Source organism: Anoplophora glabripennis, unplaced genomic scaffold (assembly GCF_000390285.2).
Source record: "Anoplophora glabripennis isolate ALB-LARVAE unplaced genomic scaffold, Agla_2.0 scaffold2081, whole genome shotgun sequence".
In the NCBI taxonomy this organism is placed as follows: domain Eukaryota; kingdom Metazoa; phylum Arthropoda; class Insecta; order Coleoptera; family Cerambycidae; genus Anoplophora; species Anoplophora glabripennis.
Genome location: NW_019418157.1, coordinates 8,308 through 18,003, shown reverse-complemented (window position 1 = coordinate 18,003; position 9,696 = coordinate 8,308).

Here is a 9,696-nt window from a genome sequence, read left to right as displayed (position 1 = left end):
ATATATCCCGTTTGATCACACAGAAATTTATCTTCTCTACCAATTGGGCATATATTATTCCAGCAATCATCTTTATAGACATCGCATGCAAAACATCGTTGTCTAAGACTGCGATCTTGAACATTACACGATTCACACACACTTCTAACTATCCCAACATTCACCAATTTTTTCTTGCTGCAGCTGACACATTGTGTTGTTTTTTGTTCGACAGGTTCAGGATTATCTTCAAGACATTTCGAACAAAGTCCCGTACACATATTAATGTCTTTTTTGTCAAACATGGTATAACAGTTATGACAGGTTACCATATCATCAGCTCTAAAAAGGAACACTAATAACTTCACTTTAGAATCCCAGTCTTTTGGAAATGGTATCTTGATAGTTGATTGGTAATTGATTAACTTATTGCTGAGAATACAAACTCACTAAACTTTTCTGACAATTGCAAGAGTTATACTGGACTCCTCCACCAGTTGTGGACACTTATTTGGGGGTTGTTTTCAAATGACCATTATAAAACATTTATGACATCAGAAACGCTATATAAACCGAGAGGAGGTTTACATTTTTACCAGTATCAGTTGCAGTTTGCAAGTGTTTTAGTGAGTGAGAGTTTATATTTTGATTTTAAAAAAATGCCTCTATTGGGAAGTACTGATTACCCCCTCTTGGAATATCTTGCTGTCCATGAATTGGAGGTAAATTTTCTTAAAATGTTTTGTTGAAACAAAGCAATCTGAAATGTGTTATATAGGATATCTGGATGGATGAAGATGATATGGGTGATGCTGGCATCGACGAGATGGGAGAAGAAGTGGATGAACTATATAATGGTTATGACGATGGTGAGATTCTGGCGTCGATGAAGTTGGTGAGGAAGCGGGTGCTGGTGACGAGAACGAAAGTGACCCCGCTGGTGTCGAGGAGGTGGAAGTAGGTGCTGGTGACGTTGGTGGCGACGATGTGGAAGCAGGTGTTGGTAGGGAACGTGGTGATGGTGACGACGTTGACATCGACGAGGTAGGAATCTTCAAAATTTGTAAAATCACAGATTTCATATCATTTTTTATGTATAGGTAGGGGATATGCAGAATGATTATTTTGGGGATGATGGTGTGGTCGAGGACGTAAATGACGGGCCAAGATTTATGAGAGCTCGGTCCACCATGGTATCCAACGGAGATGTTGTGGACATTGGTCTCAACAATACGGTTCATCTCCATGTAATGTTCTGCTTCACAATGTCCATGGTTGTGATAACCTCAGACCCGAGATTGCCATACAAATTGTACATGAAATGCTACTTTGTAATGATTGACTTCTCGGGTTTGGATTATCCCGAGCATAGGCATTATGATATCCACACTACAGAAGCATATGAGGAGGGACTAGAAGAGTACTGCTCATCATGTCGACTGTCATTGGTGCAAGTCAAATTAACAAAGACTTGTGTTATTTGCAACAACGTTCGCTTCCAAGAACATTAGTAGTATATTATTTTTAGTATAGTTTAAGTTTTTGTAAATATAGTGTTAAGTTTAGTAATAAATTATTTATGTTTAAGTTTTTGTAAATATAGTGTCAAGTTTAGTAATAAATTATTTATATACATTATATTTTCTTTAATAAATTATTTATACACATTATAGGGTAGATCAACCAGAGAATGAACACTGACCAGTGATTGAACACTGGCTTAATTTTTTGCCGAGGATAAGGATGCGGTTAATCTTAGATGACGTAATTATATTTCAAGTACAAACTGCGCCTGCGCATTATATTGTTCAATCAATAGTTTCTTAGTAGAGAGCAGTAGTAGCGTCAGTGTGCGTTGTAAAGCTAGGAAGCCAATTTGATTAAGGTAAGTTAACTGCCCTCCATTCTTAATCTATACATTACTACTAATTGAAAAGAAGAAAATATAACTTTATATATGTAAAACGAAAGTAAATTGAATGAACTATTTTGCAAATATAGGTTATAACAATTTAAGTTATTTTTAAAGATTATAGTGTTCGATCACTGGCTGTAACAAATATAAGAGATCTAGTGAATGAACGGTGTGTTCATTCATTGGCATTTTTGAGGTTATCGTAAAATCACGCAAAAATAAGCCTAAATATTCACCGTAAATAGGAGATTACGTTCTTGCAGTATTATTTTAAGTGTAAATTTATGTAAACCAGTAAATGAACACCTGCTTTCTTAAACTTTGATCTAGTTCAATCACTAGGTCCTTTGTGTTCATTAACTAGCAGTTTTTGTTTCCGCAATTATGTATTAAATATCAATCGATTTTTTTTTGTTAAAGATGAGCGCAGAGAAGTCTAAAAAATACTGTCGGTTCCGATACAGTGAAGAAGCTCTTGCTAATGCCCTTCAAGACATAAAAGATGGGAACGAAACTTTAAATTCTTCTTCCAAAAAATATAACATCCCTAAATCGACTCTCCATAACAAAATTACTGAACGTTAGAAAAATGGGTCCCCAGCCAGTGTTAAATGAATTAGAAGAAAACCGCTTAGAATACTGGATTCTTGCAAAAGCAAAATTGGGATTCCCGATGCATCCATCAGAAGTTAAAGATACTGTAAAAAAAATGTTCACTAATGCTGGTCGGCCAAATCCCTTCAAAGAAAATAGACCACCTGGCGAGAAGTGGCTTACTCTATTTTTACAAAGACACCCAGATATCGGAAAACGTAATACGGAAATAATTTCCAAATCGCGTGCTTCTGTAACTGAAACAGCTATCAGGGAATGGTTTTTTGAATTAAAATTGTTTTTGAGAGAACGTAATCTTTTAAATATGATGGAAGATCCTTCCCGAATCTATAACGCAGACGAAACTGGGGTGAGAACTTGCATAAAATCAGGCTTGGTATTGGGCCCAGTATCTAAAAATTTTAAAAATCTATACGAGGTTTCATCTGGCAACGAAAAAGAATCTATTACGGTCTTGTGTAACTACAGCGCATCAGGTATTGCAGTCCCACCAATGGTTGTATTCCCTTATAAGAGAATACCGAAAGAATTAGCTATGTCCGTTCCAAGTGACTGGGGAACTGGACGATCCGATTCTGGCTGGATGACCGGGGCAACATTTTTCGAGTACATTGCTAACGTATTTTATAATTGGCTTGTTGAAAAACAAATTACATTTCCAGTCATCTTGTTTGTTGATGGACACAAAAGTCATTATAGCATAGAATTATATGATTTTTGTGTAGAAAAAGATATAATTTTATACTGCCTGTACCCTAATTCTACGCATATTCTACAACCGTGCGATGTCGCTATATTCAGGCCATTAAAAGTTGAATGGAAGAAAGCTTGTCAGGCACATGAACAACGGACTAGTGCATCTATAACACGCTACAATTTTTGTCCCATATTTAAAGCATTCGAAAAAGCGTCACAGGCTAGCACTATAATAAATGGTTTTGAAACCTGCGGACTCTACCCATTAAATCCCGATAAAGTAGATTTTTCAAACTGCATATCTTTCAGACGAAAAGAAGTGTTTCCAGCACTAGAAGCCGAAACAAATACCTTAACTTGCCAAGACTTTAAATCATGTTTGAAAGTAATGAATTACTTTTTGGGAGAACCAAAAATGTCTGAATACAGGAAGACTGAATATAGCAATACAAATAATGATAGTACATATGCCCTTTGGAAGTTCTGTGAAAATCAGTTAAAAGAGACTGAAATTGTGACTTCTACAGAAATTGATTTAGTCAGCAACTTCGCTGATCTTGAAACAGATTTTACCTTCAATAATTGTACTGAAACATTTATAAATGCTTTGCCACTTGAAATTGATGGAGTTCTGTATCCAGCAATCGACAACGATAATAACAAGACTTTTCAAGTTGTTAACGCCAATGGCAATAATCCTGATATTGAGAACAAGAGATTAGCCGACTTAGATATTAATCAAACAAAGTTACCTGATTGTACTGTGAAATATTCTGACGATTTGTTTAAACCCATTGCCAACAAAACTATTAGTGAATTAATGTCCAACCTTGTTTTGGACGAAACAATATTTATCTGTGAAATAATACTAAAAGTCATTTTGGACGGTGTCTTCGAGGTAGTGGAAAATAAAGAAATGTGTTCTGTTACACATGTAACTGATGCAGTGATCATAACTGATTACATTAAAAGTGATAAAAAGATACAAATTCACTCAAATATTATTATTAGAGATAAGACAAATATAATGGATGACGTTTGGACAAAACACTTACATTGGCCACACCCAGAGCAAAAAACCCGTCATTACTTTTTTAGATGCCTAGACATCGTGAAAGAACGACTACAAAGGTCTCTTGGAACTCGGACAAACTAATGGCAGCAATAGCTGCTGTGAGGAGTGGTCGATCTGTTCGAGATCCACAGCTTTCGAAATTCCAAGAAGCACGATACAAGCGAGGATAAAAAACAATAATTACAAGGATCCATCACTAGGACGTTTGTCGGTGTTCTCAAATGTTGAAGAAAAACAGCTCGCAGCACATGTCATCAGGTTATCTAAACTATTCTACGGAGTCTCCAGACAAGAGATAAAGAAATGTGCATTCAACTATGCACAGAAAAATAATATAAAATGTCCTTTCAGTAACGAAAAAAAAGTACAGGAGACGATTGGCTCTCCGGTTTTTTGAAGCGAAATCCGACTGTTTCGCTGAGAAAACCTGAGGCGACAAGTGTGAACAGAGTTACGACATTTAATAAAGAGCAGGTGTATTTGTTTTTTAAGAATTTGGAACAAGTTCTCACCAAATATGAATGCAAAGAATCCAGAATTTTCAATTTGGATGAGACGGGTATTACAACGGTACAAAAACCAGGCAAGATTCTGGCTGAGAAAGGACTGAAGCAAGTCGGTTTCGTTACTAGTTGGGAAAGAGGTAAAAACACAACAGTGGTTTGTGTATTCAGTGCTTCGGGGTTCTATGTTCCTCCTCTATTCATCTTTGCGAGAAAGCGAATGAACTTACGCCTCAAGAGAGGAGGGCCAAGTGTTGTTGCTCTGATAGAGGTTGGATGACGGAGGAGATTTTCATACAATATTTGAGACATTTCCAGAAGGTTGTCAAACCAAGCTTGGAAGATCCGGTTCTTCTCATAATGGACAACCACAGTACTCACTGCACTCTTGAAGCTGAATGAATTTTGTAAAGCCCGTGGGATCATTTTGTTGACAATACCTCCACATACTTCCCACCGACTCCAACCACTAGACGTCACATTTTATGGCCCCCTTAAAACTGCTTACAACACAGAATGTAGTAAATATTTGAAATCACATCCACATGAGAAGATAACTCCATTCGAAGTCGCAGAACTATTTAATAATGCCTATATGAGGGTAGCTACTTTGGAAAAAGCTGCAAAAGGGTTTCAAGTAACCGGCATTTAGCCATATAATCCTGATATTTTCATCGAGGAAGACTTTGCAGCAACCGACCTACATAACCCCTTTGATGAGCCCCAGCAATATACCGAAACACAGCACCGTGACCTACCGCCAGAAAACGAATTACCTTCAAGAATCCACTCAACTCCAACACCCCAACCAACTCTGGATGATCAATTCCCAGTGGTGGAGGTGACTAAGGAACCAAACAATAATATGGAAATATCTTTCAAAAAAATTTTGCCTTTACCAGGGCCATCACAACCTCGACGGCAGTCAATTAAACGGAAAAGAAAACAAACGTCTCAAATCATAACAGCCACACCAAACAAAGATGTTTTAATAGAAAAAGCGAATAAGAAGCTAGCAAAGAAGACAATCAGGAAAGGAGCAAAGGAGGTCAAGAAAAGAATTTTTCTGGACGATGATGACGAAGAGGATAGTGGTGAAATGAAGAGAGCAAGATTGCCAAGAAATGTTGGGACTAGAAGATATAAGGATTCCAGTTCTGACGTCGATGAAGAATCAAATGATGACGAAAATGAGGATCAGAATGTGATAGGTGACGACTTATGCTTTCTTTGTGGTGAATTCGGGAAGAATAGAGAAATATGGCTGAAATGTGTCATGTGCGGGAATTGGGCACACAAAGCTTGTGCTAATGTAGAGAACAAAATTTTTATTTGCGACTATTGTGCTTGAACTAAGTCAAAGTTACTACTTGGGGGGTAATGATGACATATGGTCACCCTTACCCCAACACGATGGGGTAATAACGGCAACCAGGGGTTTAAAAAATAATAATATTGTTCGAGTTTTTGTGTTTTTTTTTTAATTTGAAAATAAAATATTGAAAAGAACATTTTTGTTTTTCCGTTGTTAATATTTTATGACGATTAGTCGAAAACTACAAATTATGGAGTCAAAAATGCTTAGGAGGCCACCATTCCCCCGACTTGTTTCAGTTAAAACCCTAGACAAACATTAAAAAAGCCTATAATGATACACCTAAAAAATCTGTACTTGCTGTTGAAACTACAGAAAAAATACATAGATACGACAGTGTTTCGGCATATCACGTAGAATTAGCAAAAAATTCCATCGACACTGACATTCAAGCTGAAAAAGATGAAGGAAGATATTGCGATCTTAAAACATATTTAAAGCAACCAATAGAACCTTTACTTACACTGATGTTTTCTTGTTTTGGAAAAATGTGATGGTTAGTAATGCATTAAGAAAAATTGCTTTCAAATATCTCTCAATTGTAGGAACATCAGTTCCTTCTGAAAAGTTGTTTTCAAAAGCAAGAGCTCTTATGACTCAGTGGAAAAATAGACTAAATGGAAACCGACTCTCAAAATTGTAATTTTTAAGTTTGGTGGAATTAGTAGAATGAAGGCAAAAATTTGCAGATGCCAAAGTCCGTAAACAGAAATTTACTTAATTTTTTTTTATATTGTTACACTAGTCTTTTTGTCATTAAAATAACTAGCTTTATACATACAAGTGTGCAATAAATAAATATGTACTTTAAGTTATATGTTTTTCAATATCTACTTCTTTATTTGTTTGGTACCCGAATTCCATTTTTTTTATATTCTTCCCAAGGAAAAAAAGTAGGGGGCGCCTAAATTGGATCTCGCGCTACCAAAAAATATACCTCGGGCCGGCACTGCATGCAATGGAACATATTGGTGTGTTTTTATAAATACAAAAACAAATATGCTAATTAACAATGTCTTTTCTTACGTAATAAAGGTGGAACTGAAGAAAGTGAGCAAGAGGCATTGCCAAGTAGTTAAAAACGTCTAACAGAACCAAGTTTTCAGAGACGAAGAGGAAAAAATTTATAAAAGGAGAAAATAAGTGATTTTTATAAAAAGTACTTATTGTTTGGAGAATTTTAATTACGATATGAAAATATTAAATTAAATAAACTATCTTTTAAAAGTAGAAATTGAAATTGTTGAGAATTCCCCTCAACAAAGAAATAAATTAGAAAGGTTTATTCGCCCTGTAAATCAACTGTACCTTACTTTAGTTGTTTATGTAGATTTAAGTCATAAATTGTAATATCTGTTATAAATATTTATATCAAGGATTTACTTATTGTCTAACTAAACTCTACTTATAGCATTGTGTTTGTAAAAGGGGGCTTTGCTACGTCCTGCACCGATTTGGAATTCCCAAATTGCCTTTCCTACAAAGGAAAGTTGTGAATCGCAAGAAAGAGGGTGGGAAATCGAAGACGAGGCAGAAACCCTTCTTAGCAGGTACCTGGATACCAACAAGAGGTCTTCTTACATTTTACGAAAATTAATTCATTCCATATACATCGTTTGTAACACTAGTATATGTACATCATTGTAGCATAAGTTGTGCCTGTCGCATTGTGTTAACATCAGTTTAATTATATTTGAATATGGTCCTTCGAGAATTGTTATAGTTTGTTGTCGGTATTAAACTAAGTTTAGAATCTTGGACTATCATTATTTGAAGCAACGTCAATCCTACAACAAATCACTCAACGCTCATCACTCTGTTTTGGTACAAAGCAACGTTCCCCTACAGAAATATTTTAAATGTAATTAATGCTTTTTTATTTTTTTCAGACAAACCCAGTAATTTGCAAAAAGCGATGGAAGCGTATACGTCAGAGCAAAAAGAAACGGTAAGTTTATTGGTCAAACCATTATCTTATTCAGGTGTGGAAGGTGAGAAATTCAAAGAAAAAGAACTTGAGCTAAAGGAAATAAGTCAAAAATAAGATGGTTGGAAGCAAAAAATAAATCAAGAGGATTAGATTTAAGAGAAATAGAATTGAAGATGGAAGCAAGAATAATGGAATACAATATCCATGAACTATAACTTTATTGTCTGTTAAAGTAAAGGTATATTTAAGTGCTCCAGGCGGTCGAACAAGACCCAAGTATCTCAGTACGTGGAATTGAAGAGAGCATCGGAGTATCCAAAAGTACTGCACATCGTATTTTAAAAAAGAACCAGCTTCATCCTTACCATGTACAACGAGTACAAAGCCTTTTACCCCGAGACTACCCAAAGAGAGTGCGATTTTGTCGAACGATGTTGCAGAGGTACAGAGAGGATCCGCGATTCTTTGAAAAAATTCTATGGTGTGATGAATCAACGTTTAAAACGGACGGTTACATGAACCTCCACAATTTGCACGAATGGCACGTGGAAAATCTACATTTGATGCGGGAAGACAGATCGCAGTACCGGTTTAAGGTTAACATGTGGACTGGAATTTTGAATGGTACAGTTATTGGTCCAATTGAGCTGCCGGAAAACTTAAATGCCCAGGTTTATTTGAACTTCTTACAGAACCAATTACCAGATTTATTGGAAGAAGTGCCACTGAACATTTACGGCAGTATGTGGTACCAACAAGATGGCTGCCCAGCGCATTATGCTCGCACAGTACGAGAGTTTCTCGACCGAGAATACCCCGATAGGTGTATTGGACGGGGTGGCCCAATTTCGTGGCCTGCCCGTTTACCCGATTTAAACCCCATAAATTTTGTCTACGCAGGTAGATGCCTTTATTTATATAATGTTTGTTTTGGCTCTTTGCCGTTGTGCGGCGCTGTGCCGAGCCTTGTAATGCGGGGAGCTAATGTTGAGCGGCGCTCGCACTGAGAGATATTATGTTGTCGTTGAAGTTGTTGTAAGGTATGTTTTGTATTGTGTGGTGCAACTATTGTATGAAGTAAATAAAGCAGTTGAATTCAGAACGTATACAGTCCACTTTCATTACTCGTCTTATAAGAAAATACATCAAATTTCTTTTACTGGGGAACGATAAAGGGAAAAGTGTACTCTAAACCCATTCAAGATTTAGACGAGCGGCGCCAAAGAATTACAGAAGCCGCTGAACACATTAACGCGAGAAGATACGCCAGTCTTATTACGCGATCATTTTTAAGGGGATGTAGAGCTTGCATTGCAGCTGAAGGCAAAAAGTTCGAACATTTGCTGTAATTCCTTATCTAATTAAATTAAATCATGAAGAAGAAATCCATTGACTGAATTTTATTTCAAACTTGCACCTAAAACTAACAAATTACTTGATAACCCGTGGTACTCTTTGGACAAGGTGGTGTCTCTATCTGTTTCACTCACATTGTCGAAATGGCGTGTACTTGTACCTGTAAATTGTGGTCTTAAAAATACCCAGGCTGCATTACCAACATTTTAAATAATTAAACAAAATTGGCCTGAAATCCGGTTCCACTAAAAA